The following is a 23,996-nucleotide window of genomic DNA, read 5'->3' on the forward strand; positions in this document are numbered from 1 at the left end:
CCTGGTTGGGATGATATAGCTGAGGTTAGTCCTGCTTTGAGCAGGGGGTTGGACTAGATGACCTCCTGAGGTCCCTTCCAACTCTAATATTCTATGATTCTATGATTTGCCAGCTTTTAAACTTATTGGCCAACACGGAGTGGAGGGGGGAAATTGTGGCTTATTTTAATATTTCATTCTTATATAGCGTTTTTCATCAGTACACCCCAAATGACTTCACATAATACATTATAATCCTCACAACATCCCTGGGAGGTAGGGATGTGCTATCACAGAAAGGCTGAATGACTTGTCCAGGGTCACATAAGAAATCTGTAGTGGAGTTTGAAATTAAACCTGGGTCTCCCACTGCCTCGGATAGTGCCCTAACCACTGGACCATTCTTCCTTTCTGAAGATTCCTTCTGCATGTTCTTGGCTCACCTTGGATTTGTGAGAAAACCAATCCAGGGTTTGTTATTTTTTTGGTGGGGTGGAGGTGAGAGGATTTTGATTATCTTACCCAAAGTTCCTTACAGAGCATTCTATTTACATTGATTCTAAGATGGCCTCAGCTCAGAATGCAAGAGATCCTTATAAATTGGATATCTCCATTTCTCCTGGGTGTTTAATTCACATTTACACATTTCAAAGAGTTTTGCTGGGTCACAAGGCTTTACACTCTGCCTCACCTCAAGGACATCACATATGAAGTAAATCTTCCAAACAGAAAGGTAAGTAATACTTTCTATGTGGACACTCCATACACTTATGGGATTTCCTCTGAGATATGTTTAATAAAACTGTTGATGGATATGGCTCAAATAATTGGACTGAAATTTACCACCTTTCTCTCAACAAAAATTTTCATATCTAATTAAGATTTTTTTTAATGCTTTTTGGACAGCCTAAAACACTGCAGGAGTTCAATGGTTACTTTGATCTATAACAAACAATTCAAAGTGAGAATTATGGAATGCTAAAAATGTCAGGCGCACTCAGTTTTTGTTATGATGCTTCAGAGATGTCCAGGACTTTCCACCCCCCAAACTCCCAATGGCTAAATTAGGATTTATACAAGTATTTAAGAGTTGTCACGCTTCTGCAGACAACAGCGTGCATCAGGTTTCACATAATAACTTACAAGAGTCATTGTAACTGTCCACTGTGTGCCTGATTCATCACTGTTAATCCAGTTTTACACCAGGTGTTAACTCTCTCCATTCATGGCTGTGGAGAACAAAAAATTCTTCCAACTGGAGGTTGATGAAGTGCTGTCTTTCTTAATCTGTGGCCAGCATTAGCGTCTGCCCCTGCTGCTCATACTTTTGCCAAGCTTTAGCAGAACTAAATGAGTAGAAAGAGGGTAAGTTTCTAATTCAGCAAATTGTTTTTAACACCATTTGACCGGCTAAGGGTAAATTACATTTTAAAACCTGTTATATTGAAAATTGATTGACAGTGTTAAAGTTATACAATATGCAGCGCACAAAATATAGTTTGCAACTTTTTATTCCTTTAAAATGCAGGGGCTGTGGCCTTGTGGAGAACCAAGGGAACAATGACAGAACAAATGTTTTTTATGCTGGGTAGTATTCTTAGTCTTTGTGCTAAAAAGGATTTACCAGGGTTCTACACTGTGCCTGCGGTGTTGGAATTCTCCCCCATCCTGTTGTGGTGCATTAATGTCCCTTAAACACCGATAGACTAGTGAACAGAGGCAATATCAGGGAACAGAATTTGCTAAGGAGAAACATCTCTCTCAATGGCACATGTATAGAGTGGCACATGTATAGAAAGTCACCAGCCAAGTCAACTTATTTTTGAATAAACATTCCCTCCTTCAAGTTTGCTCTGTTGTGATAGACTGTTACATCTCTTGGATACACTGTTTTCAGGAGCTCTATGAAGCAGTGTAGTTATTACGAAGTCCTGAGTTTGTAGACAAATACTGTGGCATTCTTTTCAACTCTAGGACGGAAACGCGCATTGGGAGCCCTATCAGATAGCTGCATTTTTCTGCTCTGGTTGTTTAGGATATTGGCTAGCAGATATATTATATATAAAAATATATTTTTGCAACAGCGTCTTTACAAAAGGGGAACACACAGTGATAGAGAGTTGGTGCAACAAAAGATTAGTGTTCACCATGGCTAAAGAATTTTGCTAAATTCAAGAGATGAAATTGAAAATTTTCAGAATTTCAAATACTACTTCGTTTCAGCAGGGAACAGTCATCTGCTATAAAGAACAGCATGTAAGAATAGATAGGCTTGGAGTGTGTTCTATAAATTTGAGAAGTTCTGGAGGACAGTTGATACTTCATTGGTCTTAAAGCTAAACATTTTCAAGGCATCTTGCCTAGATGTACTTTTGTATGGTTGTGAGTCATGGATTTTAACCAGAGCACTCTGAGAGATTAAACAGCTTTGCAACCAGCTGCTATAGGCTGATACTTGGCATAAAGAAAGAGGATAACGTTACAGTCTTAGAAGTTTATAGGAAAGCCAATGCCCTCTAACAACAATGATGCAATGATGGCAACTGAGATGCTCAGAACATGCCTTTAAGAAAGGATCCAGAGGGGGCTATAAACAAATATGCCTTGTATCCTGCTATTCATACAAAATGCTGGAGGGGGACACCCTGCTTATTTTACTGGCATTACACTGCATCTGTCATCAAGCTGGAATGTCCACCATTTGTGCAACAGATCAGAGGAACTGCTTCCAATAGAGAACATAGAAAATTGTGGCCTTCTCTGAATAATCTGCTGTTTAGTAGTATTCACATTAGTGATATAAATATGGTAAAACAGTGGTCGGGCGGGCAGAAAATCAGCCTGAAGGATCAATAGAAAGTGGATTTATGTAGCCCATGATATATACAGTATTGGGGAATCATGCAAAATCAGATCCTTACCCTAAAATTGCAAAAGGTACAGTTACAAGAAATCCATTAATGAAGGTGACATTTAAAAAAAATTCCCCATGCCCGCAAAAGTGACCCACATGTTCCCCACCACTATTAAATGGCAGATTGCAGAGGAAATTGTCCAGGGTACCTGAAGGTAGGGAGGACAACCCTGTACATAATTACTGTACCTGAAATTTTGCACAAGTTGGCAGCAGATGTTTGGGCTCAGCCTTCTTCTGTGTATTTTTACAGGGTCACATATCTTCCCCTCTCCCCCCATCAGTTGCTGGTTTTCAGAATCCAAAACCTGGAAGAATAGGAAGACTTATCATATATAGTGAAAAGACCAAAAATGTTGATTTTTGCTGAACTCCTTTGTCCTCATAACTGGTTGCTCAGTTAAGAAAATAAGAACTTTTCTAATTATGTTCAGGATCTTTTATCTCTGGATCAAGGGAGGTTTCCATTCAAAGACGACATGTGTTTGTACTCGGTGCCTGAAGGATAAAAGGATTTTTGTGAAATATTGGCTCTATTTATAGTCTTTGTAATATAAGCACTAGAGGAATCCGACATTATGCCCATCATCCCAGTATCAGAGTATTGTACTGTTTTAAACACTATCTTTGACTCAACTGAAATATTAGAACTAAAGGCAACATACAGCCAGTATTGTCAAACACAAACATTCAAAAACCATGAGTCAGGACCCAAAAAAACCCCAACATGATTGACTGATTTTGCTTAAAAACTGTAACAATTTAAAAAACAAATTTGGAGTTCTTTCTATTTACCTACAGGTTTGAGTATTTCAGAATCATGTTTTTAAGCTTTCTCCAGAATCATGGCAGCTAGATATTCTCAGAATCACCTGACTCCAGAAAGTGGGGCTGTAAGAAAGACACCAAATAGTACAAGGGTTGCAATAAAACCATGAATTACCAACATTGTACACCCACTTTCTTTTTTAGAGACAGGAAATGTAATAAGTGGTGACTGCTTGTCTGTTTCTCCACAGAATTCCTAATTTCAGTTTGCTTGAGGACAAGGGATGTTATCTGTCAACTTACTGATTTCCTGTTCTTTTTGGAGTACAGGTACAATACTTTCTAGTTTTTCTCTCTCTCTTCTTTATGCTTAGCATTGCATCTGACACAAGGCCTTCCTGCTATCACTGATCATTCAGATCATTTACTAAACAATGAAGTTTAAATTCCAAAGATGATTGATATAGATCATGAAATAAATTTAAAGCAATCTATTTGATAGCATTGGGGCGAGGTGGAAGGGGAAGGCTTATATCAGTGTCTAATCCTCACATGACTTCAGCAGTGTGGAAGAGAATGCCTTGTGCCCCCAGTTATATGCTTGAATTTCCATCCTCCCATCAGACTTAGGGTGTTAACCTGATCCAAAGTCTATTGAAATCAGTGAAAAGACTCCCATTGACATCAATGGGCTTTGGATCAGGGTGCAAGTTAATGCATAATGCTCCATTTTCTGTGGATAAAAGATCCATTAAAATATAATGGAAGGAGAGGACTTTTCAGCATCCATCTCCAACATGATGAAGGCTGCTTCAATGAACTGCTGTGCTGTGGCAAAATGAAATCTCAGCTGCAAAGTAGTCTCTGTAGAAGGCATTGACATTCAGACAAATTAATTCAAGCAGCCTTAGTTGCATGTGGTGTTTATAGAGGGATTTTTCACATACAGTAGTTCACAGAAAAGAATGAATGGCAGCTTTTACCTGAGTAAGTTACAATCAATATGCATCTGTAATAAATGGGCTATTTAATTTTAAATGCCTCCATTTTGGGGGGTGCCCAACTTGAGACAAATAAAAGGTGCCTGATTTTCAGGAAGCATTGACCCCATTCTCTGAAGATCAGGCCCCTTTTAGATCAGACCCCTTTAAGGCTTATCCATTCCTAACTTAGAGGTTTGGAAAACCAAAATATGACCCACCACCCAATGTCCAGAGTGGTGGCACCAATACCATAAGACGGTGAATAAGTCCAAAGGGGGACTCTTAAGACTGTTCTCTTGAACTCTAATACCATGAAGCAAAAATATTTCTACAATCTGCTCTTGATGGTCCCACCACGGAGAAGCCTAAGGTATCAACCAACCACCAATTTAAAGTTCTGAAGTGTTGTCATAGAAATGTAGTGTGGAAGGGACCTTGAGAAGTCCAGCCCCTGTGCTAAGGCAGGACCAAGTAAAGATAGACCATCCCTGACAGATGTTTGAAGGTTTTTAAGAACAGGTTGCACAGTGACGTAGATTCCACAACCTCCCTTGGAAACCTATTCCAGAAAGGGTTTCCTAATATCTATCCTAAATCTGCCTTGCTGCAGATTAAACCAGTTACTACTTCTCCTAGCTCCAGTGGGCATGGAGAACAATTGATCACAGTCCCTCTTTATAACAGCCCCTAGCATATTTGAAGATACCCCTTCAGTCTTCTTTTCTCCGACTAAACATACCCAGTTTTTTAACCTTTTCTCCTAGGTCAGGTTTTTTTAAAACTTTTTGTTTATCACCTCTGGACTCTCTCTATTTTGTTCTCATCTTTCCTCAAGTATGACCTGCAGAATTGGACATGGTACACTAGCCGAGGCCTTATCAGTACAGAGTAGAACAGAACAATTGCCTCCCATGTCTTACATATGGCACTCCTGGTAATACACCCCAGCCTTTTTACAACTGCATCATATTGTTGACTCATTCCATTTGTGATCCACTAGGACTCCCAAATCCTTTTCAGCAGTACTGTTCCCCATTTTGTAGTTGTGCAGTTGATATTTCCTTTCTAAGTGAAGTACTTTGCACTTTTCTTTATTGAATTCCATCTTTTTGATGTCAGACCAATTCTCCAAATTTGTAAAGATCTTTTTGAATTTTAATCTTGGCCTCCAAAGTACTTGCAAACCCTCCTAGCCTGGTGTCACCTGCAAACTTTATAAACATACTCTTACTACATTATCAAAGTCATTATTGAAAATATTGACAAGTACCAGACCCAGGACTGACCCCTGAAGGACCCTACTAAATATGCATGCCCAGTTTGACAGCAAACCATTGATAACTACTCTTCGAATCAGTATTTCAATCAGTTGCACACCCATTTTATAATCATTTCATTTAAATCACTGTTTCCTAACAGGTTTTTGAGAATATCATGTGGGAGTGTGTCAAAAGCCTTACTAAAACCAAGACATCACATCAACTGCTTCCCCCCATTCACTAGGCCAGTAACCCTGTCAGAGAAGGACATTAGGTTGGTTTGGTACAATTGTTGTTGGCAAATCCATGTTGACTATTACTTATAACCCTACTATCCTTAAAATGATTATTTAATACATTTGTTCCAGTATTTTTTCAGCTACTGAAGTTAGGCTGGTTTACAATTCCCTGGGTCCCCTTTATTCCCCTTTTCAAAGATAGGTGCTATGTTTGCCCTTCACTAGTCCTTTGAGTCCTGACCTGTCCTCCATGAGTTCTCAAAATTAATTCATTCTGAGAGTTCTTCAGCTAATTCCTTAAGTACCCTACCATTAATTTCATCAGGCCCTGGTTACTTGCTGAATACATCTAACTTATCGAAATGGCCTTCAACCTGTTCTTTCTCTATTCTGGCTTGCATTCCTTCCCCCTTGTTGTTAATGTTAATTGTGTTGAGTATCTGGTCACCAATAATCCTTTTAGCGAAGACTGAAGTAAAATAATCATTAAACATCTCACCCTTTGTGACATCATCTGTTATTAGCTCCCCTTCCCTGCTAAGTAGGGGACCCACAATTTCCTTTGTTTCTCTCTTGCTCCTAATATATTTAAATAACATCTTATTGTCTCTTACGATCCTTTCTAGGTGTAACTCATTTTGTGTCTTAGCCTTTCTGATTCTGTTCCTACATGTACTCCTTTTGTATTCCTTAGAAAGTTGTCCATGTTTCCACTTTTTGTGGATTCCTTTTTGATTTTCAGTCATTAAAGAGCTCCTGATGATGCCATATTGGCCTCTGATTATTCTTTCTATCTTTCCTTCATATCTGGATAATATTAAAGACACAACTGCATACTGGCTCCTTGAGAAACTTTCAGTTCTCCTGAACAGCTTTATCCCTTAGAATTTCTTCCTATGGGACCTTACGTAGGAGTTTTGAGTCTGTTACCCAACATTATCATCATTTTACTGTTGTGGCTGTTGCACAAATTTCTAGTTGTAGGTAGAGTTCTAGAATCACACAAAGAAACAATTTCCATTTTCCCTTTTTTTAAAACCACCCTATCCTCCTATGACTGTAAGGTGTAATATCCCTTAATAAATTGCAAAAAAATGGCAAAAGGTGGGCCAGATTTTGCCATCCATACACCGAATGAGCAGTACCTTACTCTGAGTGCTCCCACTGAAACCCGTGGGACTACTTAGAGTGAGATACTAGACAACTTGAGTAAAGGTGTCAGAATCTAGCCTAATTAACTCTGCCATTTGTGTTTAAATGAACAGGAGGTGCTGCATAGCAGTTCTACATAGGAAAGGGAAGGGCGTGGATAGTGCAGAGAATTGGTTATGGGCAACAGAGCCTGTAACCCACAGGTCACTTTAAAACTGGCTCAGGTCATTAGTGACAGAAAGATGTTGCCATCTGACAGCTGTCTGAAGGGATATGTGAAATGAGGTGTTTTTCCACTGAATGTCGCAATGGACAGGTGTCCACATCACAAAAATTACCACCACAATTGGCACTGACACCCTTGCTGGTGGTCTCGTTATTGCAGAGATCACAGAGAAGCGTATACTAGAGTGGTCAAGGAGACTGCAACACCCTCGCAGTTTTAGTGGTAGACTGCTCTGAGGACCTGCCCCTTGCTATCAGGCTGCTTAAACCCGTTTTGTAGTTAAAAGAGAAATTTATTTGCCTCTCCCATCAATTTAACAACTAAACTCACTAACAAATAACTTTATCATAGAAGATTTGAGGCAATAGTGTTCTCCAGAGTTGAAAAACAGCAAACAGTGATATCAGAGAGAGAAGAAACAGCCGGATGCTGAAGAGAGAAGGGAGAGTGTATTAGGGAACTGAGCAGAGGACAAGACTTTGATCTTTTGGGAAGTGGCCATTTGAAATGATGCTGCAGTTGCTGACAAGATGAGACAGTCTAACACATATACTTTAGCATGAATGATTGTTTGGACAAAGATTTATACCAGAAGTGCATTGTTTGTCTCGGTCTGTAGTTCCAGTCATCCACTCAGGCAGCAGAAACAGTATGGCATGACTGAAGATGCTCATATGCCACACTGGTAAACAAAATGGGAAGGATCATTTTAGAATTAAGGCACCTGGCTGGGTTCAGAGAATCTATGCCAGGCTGCAGACTTCCAGTGTGCCCTTGGGGAAATCACTTAGGGCTATATCCTCAAACTGGATCTGTGTGGGTTCTCCCTTCATAGGGAAGCTGCGGCAGGAAATGGAGCTAGTGGGAGGAAGATAGGGAAGTTACCATCTCCTCTGGGGATCAGATTCACAAAGGTACTTTGGTGCCTAATTCAGATTGATTTTAATGGCAGTTAGGGGCCTACGTAGTTTTGTGAATCTGGGCCTTGGTGTCTGGCCTGGCCCTAGTCCAATGTCTTAACCCGTCAACCATCCTCTCTCTCCTGGCACACTACTGTACTGACAGAAGTGTTCACACATCTAATTTAAAAACTGAATGCACAATAGAGTCAATTTAAAATTTCAGCATCAAGTGTTCATGCCCAGAACCTTGCACATTCATCTGAGCAAAGCCCAAAACCAATTCTATGTTACTGACATGACCAGTTAGAGTGAAGCAACACAGTTTTGTTCGAATATTTGTGACTAATCCATAGAATGAATAATTCAAAAATATATTAATTGAATACATTTAAATAGGATAAAATTCATACCTGTCCAAAGATCAGAGAACTAATGAAGGGCCTGTGCATCATTTAAGTACTTGGCACAAAATCCATGTTCTACTCAGTATCATAGGTATTATACTGGTTCTCTGGGCTCTGCACAAGGGTGAATTTCACCCATTATAAATACATTGAAAGAAACTATGATCTGCTCTCGCCCACTCAGAAGGAAAACCAAAATCTAAAGCTCCGAGCTTGCTCTCTGATCCAATTGGTCTCTGCATTGGTACAGGATCAAGATCTATAGTTGTTAAAATGCAGAGGGGAGAAGGTTTTGAAGGTAATGTCAACCAAAACACCCCCAGAAATATAGACTTCCAATTACTAAACGGGTAACCAACTCAACACTAAAAGAAATAAATTGGGGCGGGTTTGTCATCATCAGAAACTGGCATTTACGCATGTACATTTTTTTGCTGCCTCTTTAGTTTTCAGTCACACAAGAAGGTATGGAAGCACAACAATAATTTGCTTTCTTTTATAGTGAGTTATTTTTGTTTCGCTTTTGAAAACTGTTTGCATCATGATGGTCTGTCACCTCTTGGCTCTTTCTGTCACGTCATCTTCTACTTTGGTATTTAAAATATAGGCCCAATTCTGCAGTTGACAGAGCATGGGGGGGAATGTTGTACCTGCTGAGAACTTCACTGAAGTTTTTGTTTTTGTTTTTTGTTTTTTTTAAAGACTTCTCCATCGTTGAAAATAGTAATCAGTGATATTAGAGAAAGGAGAAATGCAAAAATTAAAGTAAGTGAGTCTCCATGTTTGGACAGCTGTCTGCCCATCCAGTACCAGTTGCAGGATTGGAGCCCTTAATGAGATAAAAAGAAGTTCAAGATCTAAAATGCCACTGCTGATACTATGTATCAGAACTAAATCAACCTCTTGTCACTGAAAAGATGGATTGGGAGCCTTACATAAACAGGCTTTTGTGTGAAATGTATGATGGCTTATGCTTCTCGCTGGACCAGGATCAGGAGGTGCAAAGGAGCACAGAAATGAGAAATACAGCGCCGGGCAGCCTGGGGGGGAGCAGAAATCAGAGCATTCTGAGCATTCAAGACACTTGGGTTCAAATGTTGAGCAGAGGTTTGGGTTATTGCCTCCAAAATGGAGCATCTATTTCCAGCTAAGATCTTATAAGTGCAAAGCAGAAGAAAATACAAGGGAAGTTATTGACTGTGCTTAGGATCTTTAACACAACATTTTTAAGGTTACCCTCAGCTTCAGTCTTTTCAACAGGATACACTACTGCATGCTTTTCTGCATAGAAGGGGGTTAATTTGAAGAAGGAAAGCATGGTGCTTTTAACTGTTCAGGAGTGGCTACTCTAGTTACACTCTAACTATCCCCGCTATTTGCTAGTGTGGATGCCTCTCAGATATCTGGGTGGCACTGGACCTCTTAACCTTTGAAAGGTTACTAAGCCCATGGATTTATGAGACTGGAGTTAGTAATAGCTTGTTACAGGGGGAGGATAACATGTGCACAACTAGCATGACTAATATTTCCCCCCCATAATCAGTCCCAAACCCAAGGTTCTTAATATTGTAAATGTTGTCATGTTCAAGATTTATTTTACATGTGGAACTAATCTGATGGATGAGAAACTCCCATAGTTCATACTACTATATATCCAATTTGCAAAACTGTTGTAAGGTAACATATGTACAATGCTGCTTAATATCTAGACTTCTATAGTATAGTATAGGGACACAGAAGCTGCCATAGGCCACTGGTCCATTTAGACCAGTATCTTGTGTTGATAGTGGCCAGTATCAGTTGCTTCACAGGAAACTACAAGAAACCCTGTGTTGGGCAGCTCTCTAACTACTTATATGGCTCTCATCACCATAGTATCAGAGTATCTCTCTTTCCTACGCTTGTGACCTTCTCCATATTGGCTAATGTTCTAGTCCACCTTTTTCTGGTGCAATAGGGTTTGGGACAGTTCCTGGGTCTGTGAGTCACTTTGTTACTCCCCTATCCCACTGAGACAGACTTGCTGGTTCTTAACTGACTGTCAGCTCCATGACACCATTAGCCTCCCAAAAACTCTCTGTAGGGTGATGCCAGCCCTTACTCTGACTTGCAGATTAACAATGTGCACCCCAGTCCCTGAACCCCTTTGAAGTTTTCCACTGTCAAGTCCAGCCCCTTATCCATGAAACACTCTTGGAAATACCAAGTCTGCTGTCCCCAAAGGAATATAGTACATACCAGCTGGAGGAATTTATCTCAGGATCAGTTCCTTGTATAATACCACAGTACTGAGATTGATAATAAATGTATTAATAGTGAGCAGGGGGAGGGAGAAATAGATTCAAGAGAAAATGAGTAAAGGTAATGGAAACAAAAAGGTTACATACAAAACAAAATCATAATATGATTTCTAAAGACTAAACTTCACCGACATTCTGCCTAAAGAAGTTTATCGCCCCAAATGTTCTCTGCAGTGTTTCAACCAAGGCTGGCTGATATCCCATTTTCATTAATGAGAATGTGCTGTTCGTTTACTTCCTAGGTGCAGGATACAGGGTGTCTACTTGCCTTCAACTTATATCCCTGGACTATATCTGGACTAGTTATATCCCCATATTGTCCTCAGGGACTGTAAAACTCACCATCTCTTGTTTTTCCTGAGTATTAATTCTTCTCTGTTTTTACATCCCCTTGTGGACTTTGTATGTAAATAGGGCTTCGCTGTGTTGGCTTACACTGCTTAGGTTACATGCTGACAGAGATAGGTGAATAAACATCTTTTGTCGAGCAGAAAGCCAGTGTGCCAACTCTGCCTGGATACAGACCAGGAATGTATTTTCAGCATGCATACATAACTTCTTACATAGTATCCGTACATACATTTCACAACAATATTAATGACAAGTGTGACCCTGGCTTTCATTTAAAACCTCACATGATCTTCTTGGGTGAACCAGAATGTACATACCAGGATCAGGATAGTCTTGTAATCTCCTAGTCCAATTGGCATCGAGGCGTTAATTGGTCACATGGTTACAATGGGATATCATGGTGATGGAGGAAGAAGTGATCTCTTTGGTAGCTAGGACCAATCCTAGCTCCTGCAGAGTTTTGGATAAAGACCCTGAAGTGACTGTTTCTATTACAGGTCGTCCTGGTGCAATAGTGATCAATATCTCCTTGATCTTGTATTATGAGAATGGGCACTCCTACTTACCCTATCAACTTTGGTATGCCATCCGTTATTTTATATACTCCTATCATTTCCCTTCTTATTAGTTTACTCTAAACATTCTGAATGTCTCAGACGCTCTTCATATGGAAGTGTCTTTATTATTTATATTACAGTAGTGTTTAAGTACCACACAGGACCTCATTGTTTTAGGTGCTGTACGAACTAAGAGTTTACAATCTAAATAGACATGACCAAAAAAAGGAAGCATTACTATCCTTGTTTTTACACGTGATGGGCATCTGAGGTACAGATATATTAAGAAACTTGCCCAAGTCACACAAGAAGTCTGTGGCAAAACCAGGAATTGAACCCATATTTCCTGAGGTTTTATCCAGTGTCTTAACAAACAAGGCCATACATCCTCTTATAATTTGCCCATTTCTGAACTACTGGTTTTGCTACTGCGCTCTCTTTTCTGTGCTAAGGTAACCATAACTGAAAACAGTGCTACAGGTGAGCATGTAGCATGAATGTATAGAATGTCAATATTTTTGTTCTGAAGATGTCTAAAGTATGGGACATTTTGTTTGCACATTGGGCAAATACTTCATTAAGCCAGCCTTAATGAGTCAAGGCCTTTTTTCCCTTGGTGGTTACAGCTAAAGCAGAATATTGTACAAGTAGTTCAGATTGTTCGTTCAAATGTGCATTTCCTTGCATTTTTGGCACTGAATTTCAGTTGCCATTGTGCTGCCCAGTCACTGTAGTTGTGTCATATCCCTCAGTCTCTTTTAGTCTTGAAAAAACAAAAATAATAGTTTGCCACCCTCCTGACTTCCTTTTCCAGACCATTAATTCCAGTATGGGACCTTGGGACACCCCACTGTTCACCTTCGTCTCTGCCTTGGGATTGCTCCAAGGAGAAACAGAGAAGAACTCGTCAGGCAAATAGATCCATTGGCTTTGCAGCTGCAGTGTAGGTTTAGTGTTTACTAAGAAAATCTCAAAATATCCTACAGGCTATTTTAAAGAATGAGCTATGAGAATGGGGAGACACCTCCGGCAAGCAGCTCTATCTTCTCTGAATTTTTCCAAGTATTACAACCCACAAATGTATTTCAAATTACCAATGCCTTAGAAATACGCCAGGTGCCCCTCTGATAAACTCATGATGCGGAGCCGGGTTATAAACGCTTGAGCTAGGCTTAGGCAGCTATAGCCTTGATGGTTTGTTTTTTCCACAAAAAATGGTAGCTAACACTATAGCAATAGGTACATCCAAGGTTTTCCTCAGCGGAAATCATGTTTCACATTGGAATGAGGGGGTGTGTATTCACCTGTTATCTGTGACCTGAAGAAAGCAGCAGGACGTTGGGTTCACAGTATCACTGGTATGTACAGCAGATGGTCAAAACAGTGGATTTCATGGACCAGATTGCGCTCTTACACTGTTTAACTTCAGAACAGCTCCCTTGAAATCAATGAGGTTATTCTGGATTTACAGGAGTGTAACTAAAATCAGAGTTCGTCCCCATGTCCACAGCACAGTACTACAATAGACAAGGGTAAGGCTTAGGGCACAGCTAAATGCCAAGCCTCAGACAATGGAAGCCACATACCACAGTAAAAGCTAAACATGCACACTTACTATTAGTGATGGAATTCAGCTGCCTCTTTAAATGAGACTTACCACCCATTGTGAGCGTTATTGTGCCTTGTTGAACACCTGGGGTTCAGCATATCGAGCTGTCCTGCACAGAGCCAGCATTCGGGAGTGGCAAACAGGACAATTGTTTGCAGCCCCATGCCACAGGGGGCCCCAGGAAGTTCAATTACATGCTTCAGCACCGGGGCGGCAGGGCTCGGGGAAGGAGCACCACCTCCATCCCCTATGCACCTCAATGGGCCACCCAGCCTGTGGGTCAGTGTGAACACCTCTGCGCCCAGCGCTGGCTCCGCTCTCAGAGACCATTGCACGCACCTTCCATGGGGGCCCACTCCTTAGTGTCTGCCCTGGGCCACAGAAAATCTAAAGCCAGCCCTGATCTTGCAGTGGCTCATTAGTGTGGCTACCAACCTCAGGGCAGACTGTTAGGAAACAGGGTACAAACCCCCCAAAGGCAGTGAGTTCTATACATCAAAAGCAATTGGGCCAGATTCTTACCATTTCTACGGCCCTTTTCTGCTGCTACAAAGTTTCTCCAGTGCAGGGCTAATACACACAGTCTTACTCTGCATAACTGGCAGTTGGGGCATTCCAGGAACAGGACCATGGATGAGAGTGGGAGGGGCAGGAGCATCCTGCTTCTTTTGCACCTCTTGAAAGGTGCAGCATGGAATCTGGCCCCTTGACTGCCGTCATCATGTGTAGAGCCCTGCAAATCCACGGTATCTGCTTTATATCCGTGGATGTCCGCATCCAGAGATTTTTTGCAGATTGCAGTTCAGGTGGTCACATAGGTCATGGATTGACTTTTCGGGACTTACAGGACTTCTGGGGCGGGGCTGGAGCAGCTGCCAGCCTGGGGCACCATGGGAACAGCTGATCAGCTGACAGGTGGCGGGCAGGGCTGAACAGCTGATCAGCTGTTTGGGATGGCAGGGCCTCAACAGCTGATGGGGGGATGGCTGGCTCCAAACAGCTGATTGGCGTTATGGATGCGGATACATCTAAAAGAGGGAGAGTGGATTTTGGTCGGATAGAACTTTATTCTCGGGGATGTGGATCAGATGGGGCTCCACATATTTATATCCGTATAGGGCTCTAAGCGTGTGTGCTGTGGGTTCATTTGGAGGAGAACAATTACGAAAAAGGACTGTGAATTATTTACAGAAATTCACCATAACAACAGCCAAAGTAGCTGTGTTACATCCAAAAAACCCTCTCCTATTGGAATTCCAAAAATCTTGTAGTCATTCTGACCATTTCTTCACTGATGACTATTCTGCATACAGGAGAGTCTGGTAACACAACATCTGAAGTTTCTGAATGCACACAAGATGCTCAGCACACAAGTATTAGAGTATGTTAGTCATACTCTGATAAGTCTAGTGAGGTATCATTTGTTAGTCATATTCTCAAAAGCTAGTTTCTAAAGCTTAGTGATACTGATTGGTATTATTTCTGCATGTAACCCTGAATTCCACTCAGCGCTGTAGTTCAGTCACAATTTGTTCTCATGATCCTCATGATGGTCTGTCCAGGTGTGCTACTTGGGAGTTCTAACGGTCTTTTCTGGTCATACACCTTCACTTCTCCTCAGAACTGACAGACTCTTTCAAAAGGCTGTCAGCATCCTTTAATACTACTATATGGTCTTCTCTAATAGGCATAGACTCTAGGAACTAGATTTGAAAAAAAGTTACAAGCTACTGTATAGACATGTGTAAGACTTGGGGACTCCCAAAAAACAAACCTGGGAATTGAGTACAGGCTGCCATACACAGAAGCAGGTGCACAGGAGATTTTAAATGAGGCACAAATACATATGAATGTATTTTCTGCACTGTGCAAAAAAAACTGGAGAGTAGAACTCTTCATATTGTCAACCGCTGGAAATTCCAATAATATTAATGAAAACATACATTTATACCTTTTATCCCAATGGCTTTACAAACTATATTATATTATAGTTTGTATAATACACAATATACAAACTATTCTATTATAGTTTATAAAGTTATATACAAAATATAGGCATCAGTTTGTCATCGTTGAAATGCAGCTACCTGTGGGGTAAAACATAATGGATGTGGTACTCTTGCATACTGTTAAACAGATCTGGATAAGTGCATGAGCTATAGGGCTGGCTGAAAAATTTTCAATGAAACTGTTTCTCAATAGAAAATTGGGCTTTCAATTAACCAAAGAATTTACTTTCTGCAGAAAATTTCAAGAGTGTCAAAAGCTTTTTGGATGAAAATTGAAAACTTTTGACAGGTTCAGTTTTTCAGTGAAGAGTCAAAATGTTCCATGAAAAAAAAAACCCATTTTCCAACCAACTGTACACTGAAATAAAACCCTATTTTCCAACCAACTCTACACTGCAGTAAAACACCTGTGGCTGGCCCATGCTAGCTGACTTTGGCTCGTGGGGCTATAAAATTGCAGTATAAATGTTTGGCCTCTGGAACCCTCCCCCTTTGCGGGGTCCCAGGGTTTGGGCTCCAGCTGGAGCCTGAACAGCCATAATGCCATTTTATAGCCTTGCCCTATGAGTCCATGTGAGTTGACCTGGACCAGCCACAGGTGTTTTATTGTGTTGTAGACATAACCAAAAGCACTGATAAGTGGAATTTAACTACCCACGCTGGAATTCAGCTTTAACATACTCACTTGTGAGAGAAGTGTCACATTATCCTGAGTGATCAGGAACTAAATAATAGTCTGAAAGTCCCAACTTTTTAACCAATAGATTTGTTGTATACCAATGTACTGAAGTCAACTATTAATTATATCTGCGGCAGCATCTAGTCCCAATCCTAGTGCAAACCCATTGTGCTAGGTGCTGTGAAAAAAACATAGCAAGGGACAGTCCCTGACCTGGATACCTCTGGGCTGAGTTATATTTCTGATGTCACTGTCATACCACCGAGCAACACATTAGCTTGTAAGCAATCTGTGGCTTCAGTTTCCAAACTTGGATGTGGGCATTAGAGGATCCATTTCCTCAGGTGCTTGACCATCCATATGCATTTTGCAACTTTATCACAATCGCCATTTCCTTTACGCATATCTAAAGGCAATGCACGCGCATCTCTTTCTTATATGGAAAAGAACTCCTATCATATGTTGGCACTTTGACAGAATAGTCCATGCTAGGTCTTACATGAAACATCCTGCTTCATTTCTCTGATCCCTTTCAAATTCCAGGGATTGTCATTGCATGTTCTATTTCTTTGGAACATCATTGAGCAGCCTCTGAGGAAGCTGATAGAGCTTGATAATTAACCATTTCTCCATCTTTGTGTGAAATAATTCATCTCCCCTCTCAGTCACGATGCACGTTGCATATTGCAGTTATCACAGTCACTTGACAACAAGCCACCCTGGGTGAGTTCTAGTGCAGGTGTGATTTATAATGCATCTCTGCCTTGTGTTAGACAGTAATCTCTTACTTGAATTTAGAGAGGGTATTCCCCTCCCCCAACCCTACTGCGCCTGGAATGGTGTTTACTGTCATCAGGCAGCTGGCCCCCTGGATCTGGCATTTGACTTCTCTGGGCGTGCTCTGACAGATTTCATCCAGCTCACTCCTGACTGGCAAAGTGTGTCGTCATGCACACACTGCAGCTGTCTTTGGGATGAAGAAGCTACTTTTGGGGTGCCAGCCAGTCTGACGGCTTTGCAACAAGAGATTGCCAGAATCCCCAGTGGCTCTTTTGGAGACTTGAACTTTTTTCCAAGTGATTGTAAAGCAAAGTTCTTGTCTCATACTGGAGCTGTGCTGACTGTGGCCTCATTGTTGTAAGCAGTCAAACCTAGTTCAGTACATGAAAGACATTAAATGCCTGGTTCTACCACACTTACTCATGTGGAGTAGTACCTTACTCCATTGAAATAGATGGGACCACCTGCGGAGCAAAGTACTTCTCAGTGAGAGCGAAGGTAGCAGAATCTGGACTTCAGTGTTTTTTCTCTTTCTAACAAGAAGAAAGCATCTGCACCAGATCATAGCCTGATTCTGCATTAAAAAGTCCTTAGATTTTTTTATACAGGTATAACTAATTCTAAAAACAAACACCTAAGACTAATGGATAGAATTGCATCACTAGAACCACCAGCGTAATTGGTACTCTCTTCACCAGAGAGATACCAACAATAGAAATTGATATGGATATCGAAATATCCCACCGTACAAGTTAGGATTGAAGCATGCTGATGGGGTGAACTTGCTTCTCTGATATTCTTTCTGTATCTAATGTGTGTGTGTGTGTATGTACGCACGCACGCGCACACACACACCCCCAGCCCCCTAAAGAATCCAGTGTAGTCATACAAATTGAGTAAGTGTAGTGGGTATCTTCTATTTTAAACAGAATATTAAAAAGACACTTTGAAAATCAGTGCCTTGCTTTAAATATGGCATGTGTGGACACACAGGTATTATGCAGAATGGCTAAGAGTTTCAGAAGCAATCTAGGGTGTGTCTACACTGGGATAAAAAAATCCAGATCACGGAGTCTCAGAGCCCAGGTCAGCTGACTCAGGCTGCAGGGCTATAAAACTGCAGTGTAGATATCGGGGCTTGGCCTGGAGAGTGGATTCTGAGACCCCACAAAGTGGGAGGGTCTCAGAGCCCAGGCTCCAGCCCAAACATCTATGCTGCAATTTTATAGTCCCACTGCCTGAGTCAGTTGATTTGAGCTAGCTGTGGGTCTTTTATCACAGTGTAGACATAGTCTTGGGAGCCTAAACCCTATTGAAAGTCAGTGGGACTTTGGCTCCTAAATTACTTAAGTGCTGTTGAATATTTACCTGTTTTGAATATGATTTGAAACAGCATCTAAAAATACAGGGCCATATCTTCAGGGGGTGTAAACTATTAGTTCCAATTACTTCAGTGGAGCTACTCCCAGATTTAAACCATCTGAAGAAATGGTCCACAATTGTTTAAAAAAATATGCAATTTTAACTGTAGTGTATGGAAGTCAGCTGTGCACAGTAGATTTGGTACTGTGCAGTATCTTTTCTTTAAAAAAAATTTGATGTGCAAAATCACCTCTCTCAAATCCTTGGTGTTGATATATAAATGATACCCAATTAACCCAGAATCAAGCAGATCAAAGTCAATCTAGTTCAGTTAAACAGCCATCACTTACAAAACAACAACATTGAACCAGTTGATAATGAATTCTCCTCAATTTCTCTCAAGCCACAAAGAAAAGAGATATGTAGGTCAGTGTAGGTCAATAAGGTTGGGCTATTCTGGACCAAGAGGGCAGTCCATCACAGAAAATGCTCTGCGATCCACTCCTACATTTAAATGTAGGGACTAACAACTCAGTTACCTCATTGATTGCAACTGTACAGGATTGCATAGTAGCAGGGATGTGCCCCTCACGTAACCAAGGACCAACTCTTTGAGGACTTTATATGTCAAAACTAACTGTTTAGCTTTGTAAACTTATAGGTGGATAGTGTCAAGTGCTATTGAGGCAGCATTTACTAGAGGAGGGATGTTCTTGTGGTTAAAGTACTGGCATTAGACTTTATTCCCCAGACTTCTTTGGGCATAATCTGTCTGTGCCTCAGCTCTCTATCTGTAAAATGGGGGTGTCAATACAATATTCTCTTTCCTTTCTCCCAACCTCTGTCTGCCTTGTTCGTTTAGCTTGTAAGCTCTTAGAGGCAGGGACTGCATTTTATGATGTTTGTAACCACTTAACACAATAGGCCCGCAATCTCAGTTGTGCTACTGTAATATAAATAACAACAGTAATAATAACCCTGACATGAGATTCTGCTTAATAAACAAGTAGCTGCATTCTGCACTAGCTGAAGTCTCTGAATTATCTTGAGGTTTAGCCCCACAGGAAGGTTATTACATTAGTCTAATCTCAAGGTGACAGATCAACTGTAGTAAAGCCCTCCACTGGGGGAAAAAAAATGCTGCTGCTGCCCCCTTCCCTTTTCCTTCTTCATGACAGGTGCATGGGGGGAGGGGGAAAGACTCACTCTGGGCCACAGCTGCTATCTGTGCATCCAGGAGCAGCTTAGTGACTAACATGATATCTAGAGTGTGAACACTGAGTAACCAGTGACAAGCACATTCCTCTTAAGGCCTGATATTATGCCCACCATTTCTTCTTGTTGTTTGTGCCAACCTACCCATATTGTCTCCCTCTTGTCTGGACCAAGCCTCAGTCCGTTAGCTTTCATCCAAGGCGTACTCTTAATCGGATGCTGGGTAAGTTCTAAACGGCACCAGCCAGGTGGGCTGATGTACAGAGCGAAGTATCATCAGGCTAGTGAAGACCTTGCAGTCCCTTTCCCCTCACAACTCTGGCCTCACATAGACACTGACCAGTGGGCAAGTAGATAGGATCCCATGAGAGAGTACCTGGGGTGTAACTGAACACCCACCCAACACTACCTCTTAATAGGGAAGAATTTGAGCCACCCGAGCAATTCCAACAACCCCAGATAAGCACAACAGGCGGTCACGAAACCCGGATGGTCAACTGTATCAAAAAGAGCTGCTAGAGCAGAGCTAGAAGAATCAGCATGGGTGTCTTCCCTTTATAGTATGTGAGGATCATGGTGTCTGCAGAGTAGTCACAATGGATTGTGCGTATATTCTTTCAGTGTATGAACAGTCACATCAAAACTATGTTCATCTATTTCTTGGAACTGCAAGCATAGTGCATGTGGTTTTCCGTGTGGGAGGTAAGCACACAGAACTTCCAAGGAAAATGCTATTGGGGTAAGAGAACCTGGTATTGTACAGCATTACACACGGTAAGTACTTACTAGAATCATATGTAGAGATCTTATTGTTATCTGTGGCAGACTGTGTCTTTCTGCACCCTTCACATGCTGAGCTTTGCATTGCTCTTATTTTTGCTAATGATTAGTATTGAACAAAGACTCCCTTTTGTAAGAGGGGAAAAAAGGGGCAAATCGTTGTATCCATGCCAAGGGCAAAGTGTGTGCCTGCCTTATTTACTTTGCTGAAACCACTGGCATTCATGCGGCCTTAACAGCTGGCTCTGATAAGTTGCTTTAATTGAACAGGTTTACAGTCTCTCTTCACTGAAGCAATTCTCCACATCACACGAGGTTGCATACCAGGAAAAAAATGAAAATTTAAGAGTGTTGGCTAACAAGACCAATAATCTCATTGTTTGAACAAGAGGCCAGTTGTTTGGGTACTTGAGTATTGTGTTCATAGAACATTAGACCCACATTAAGGACATCAGCCTAATCCATAGCTTGCTGCCAGGTGGTATAGAAATTAATCTTCTGCTTCACCCAGGGTCTTAGTTGTGGTATTTTTAAAGGTTTACAACCAAGTGAGGCAAACTAGTGAAAGATTCTCCTTGTTGCTGAGGCTTGGGGCAGTATGGTGATATGAATTTTCAGACATTTGCATGTTTTTTCTAAACATGTACCCTGAAGTGATGAAAGGGTAAATGAAACGCCCTGCATGCAGATTGGAACAAAACAGACCACACTCAGCCCTCACAAGTCTCCAGACACCAGGGAGAAATTTGATCCACGGTACAAATGTGGATTAAAATTGCTAAGGACCAGATTCTCAAAACAGGGGGATGGAAGGGGAAGGGTGGCTTTAAGCCACCGCACCCCCCTTAAGCCTTGGGCTAGGTGGGGATCAACCCAGTCTCTGAAATTAGTGGAGTTTAATGGCTGCTCAGATTTGTGCTCAACTGTCTCTGGTCCCAAGGGGCTGTTCCAGCAGCTGAACTTTGCTTGGCCATCCCCACAAATGCTAAAAAAAAGGGCATGGTAGAGCTGCCTACAAATTTCCTTTCACCAGCCAGCTAAATTGACTTTTGCATTACCAGAAAAGGGGGCAATGAGACAGGAGTGGCTGCCAGAATCTGGCCCTTTATGTGTAACCACATAATTATGCTCTTTGTTTCATTACTCTTTAGTAAATCAACACAAAGCCAGGCAACACCTTGACAAGTGTTCCGCTTCCAGTACTAGTCTCAGCAGGGCCAGAGGGCCAGATTTAAAGAATATTCTTTGGCACCTAGCACACAGATAGGTACTTAATGGAATTTACAACACCCCTAAGCAGGTTAAGTGCCTAACTCCCAATGGGGTAAAATGTAGTTAGACGCCTAACCTGTTTTTGTATATGCCACTAGGTGCTTATCTGCACCTTTAGTCCATTAGGCCAAGATTGTTCAAGCTATTCAGGCACTTAACTCCCACCAAACCTTCGTAACTCTTTCCCAGTAAATCTTACTTGTGTGCCTGTATTCAGGTGTTAGAAATAGCATCTTAGTGCCAATGTGATAGTTGAGCAAGAAATGAGAGCCATATTCTATGCTCAGTAGGCGTTCTGATGGATTAAGGACTTCAGAATGTGGGCCTTAGACATTAGAACAGAAATTATAAAGGAGCAAAGATTAAAGAACTACCTGGCTTGTGCAGAAACAGCACTGTTCAGTTAGGCTTAAAAGTGGTGCCTGCACAGAATCCAGCATGAGATCTATTCACCACCGAAGCATAGGGCTTACATGGGCCTCATCCCTGCCCTCTCTATAGGGATTAAATTTCACCTCAGGTAAGCAAATTTTGATGTTATAAAAAAAAGGGAAGAGTCACAGCGGATGCAGTTTTGCAAGCTGTTGTCACAAGCCAAACTTCCATTTCCACTAGCAAAAATGGAATCTTTTAGAATTGGCCAAAAGGACAGAGAATCATATTAGTTTATAGAATGACTGTTCCTCTGATCAACGATGCTAAGCATACTCTAGCCATGCCGGTGTTGAAAAAGATCCTTTAATGGCACAGATTATAAAAAGCCAGAGGTGCTGGTCATGGGATTGCACATATGGACCTGGACAGTCAGTGACAGAACTTCAACCCAGGCCAATGTATGTGAGAAGGGAAGGGGAGTAGGAAACAGAAGAGGTAAGAAATATCAGTGAAAGTGTTTAGGAAGTTGACCATGATCTCCTCCCTTCCCCTCTCTCTGCATGAACACGCTCTGAACACTCAAAGTTGCTTTTCATTTTTATTATAGCCTTCATCATTAGTATTTTCCTTCCAGCATCCGTAGATCCAGTCCAGTAGTAGCCAATCCCCCACCATCCCCGCTGCACTACCCCTCTACTGCTCCCACACGTGAAGTGGAACACACAAACCTGGATGTTGTTTCTTTAAATGTGTTCAAACGTAGCATGCTTGATGTCCTGCATACATGACAATAGAGGGGCACAGCCTGCTGTGTAGTAATGCAGTAGCACTCTGTGCCCTTCTATCCGGCCTTCGAGGCTGTGTCTAGGGTAGTCCTGTATCTCTGGCAACAGAAGTGCACAGGAATGGGTACAGACAAAATCTTCAAAAGGGTGCAGAACGTCCTTCCCCCATGCAGGTTGGTGTGGGGAGAGGACAGAACCACAGCCCTCAACTCTCTCCAGCCCTCAATGTTACCAGAGCTGGATTCACCTCATCCTTGCATCATGGAGGGCAAGAGCAGGCTTTGGGACTAGCCCACACACAGGGTGTCAAGGCATGTGGAGCAAAGACCTTTTCTCCACATGTCAGAGCTAGCCACAATCTAGTCACACTGCCAAAAGATTTCTTGCAGTGAGCAGTGCCCTGGCATTCCGAGTTGTAACATTGTATGAGGGAAATGGAATGAGGAGCTGGGCTAAGCCAAGCTTGGAGAAAACGAATGAGCACCCAAGGGAAGCTGAAGGGGTGGTCAGCTGCTTCCTTGGTTGTCTTTTCCAGTGGCCCTTTTGCCTATGCTTTTTAGCCACATCATGTTAATGGGACATTAGCACAATTAGTGAAGTGAGCGACTCTGTGGCTTTATCAGCCCCCAGGCTACTATGGGAAAAGTGAAGACAGCGGTAAGCTCAGCCAATCAGAGAACACTGGAAGCAGGACCATGAGACAGGCATGACCAATAAAATCAGCACAGCTCAAATTTTGAAAAAGTAACGAAGATTTAGCATGAACTGTTTTCCGTTTTCTTTATAGGGAAAAGCCACTTTCATACCAATTTTTATTGAGGAGCTCTAGATTTCTGTGAATCCACGAACAGGCATAGTTTGGTGGGGTGTGTGTCTGTGTCTGTGGGAGGAAATATTTTACCGAATCCTACCTAGCATCTTTCATGAAAACTAACTCTACTGGCTATGGTCATATTTTCCTCACAAAAATTGGGAAAGCTCACTTGGTCCCTTATTGCCTGTTAATGAGCAGGATCAAGCCACAGCAACATAGAAGGACGTGACCTATTAATGTGTCTCGTCTGTGGATAACAGTGGTGGTGTGTGCATTGGAAAG

General features: G+C 41.6%; 1 long non-coding RNA gene across 2 annotated transcripts in view; it reads right to left on the bottom strand.

Moving 5' to 3' along the window:
• The window catches only part of LOC137147991 (uncharacterized), a 54,111-nt gene that overhangs the window by 21,610 nt on the left and 8,505 nt on the right, over positions 1–23,996 (bottom strand). Inside the window, exons 2-3 of one of the 2 annotated variants that reach the window (XR_010918411.1) lie at positions 3,083–3,201; positions 1,123–1,325 (exon numbers count right to left, since the gene is read on the bottom strand). This is a non-coding gene — a long non-coding RNA (uncharacterized lncRNA). The remainder of the gene's footprint in view (positions 1–1,122; positions 1,326–3,082; positions 3,202–23,996) is intronic. The other variant, XR_010918412.1, reaches the window with a different exon arrangement.

This window comes from Emydura macquarii, unplaced genomic scaffold (assembly GCF_026122565.2).
Source record: "Emydura macquarii macquarii isolate MOO-44397 ecotype Brisbane River unplaced genomic scaffold, CSIRO-AGI_Emac_v2 contig_587, whole genome shotgun sequence".
NCBI lineage: Eukaryota > Metazoa > Chordata > Testudines > Chelidae > Emydura > Emydura macquarii.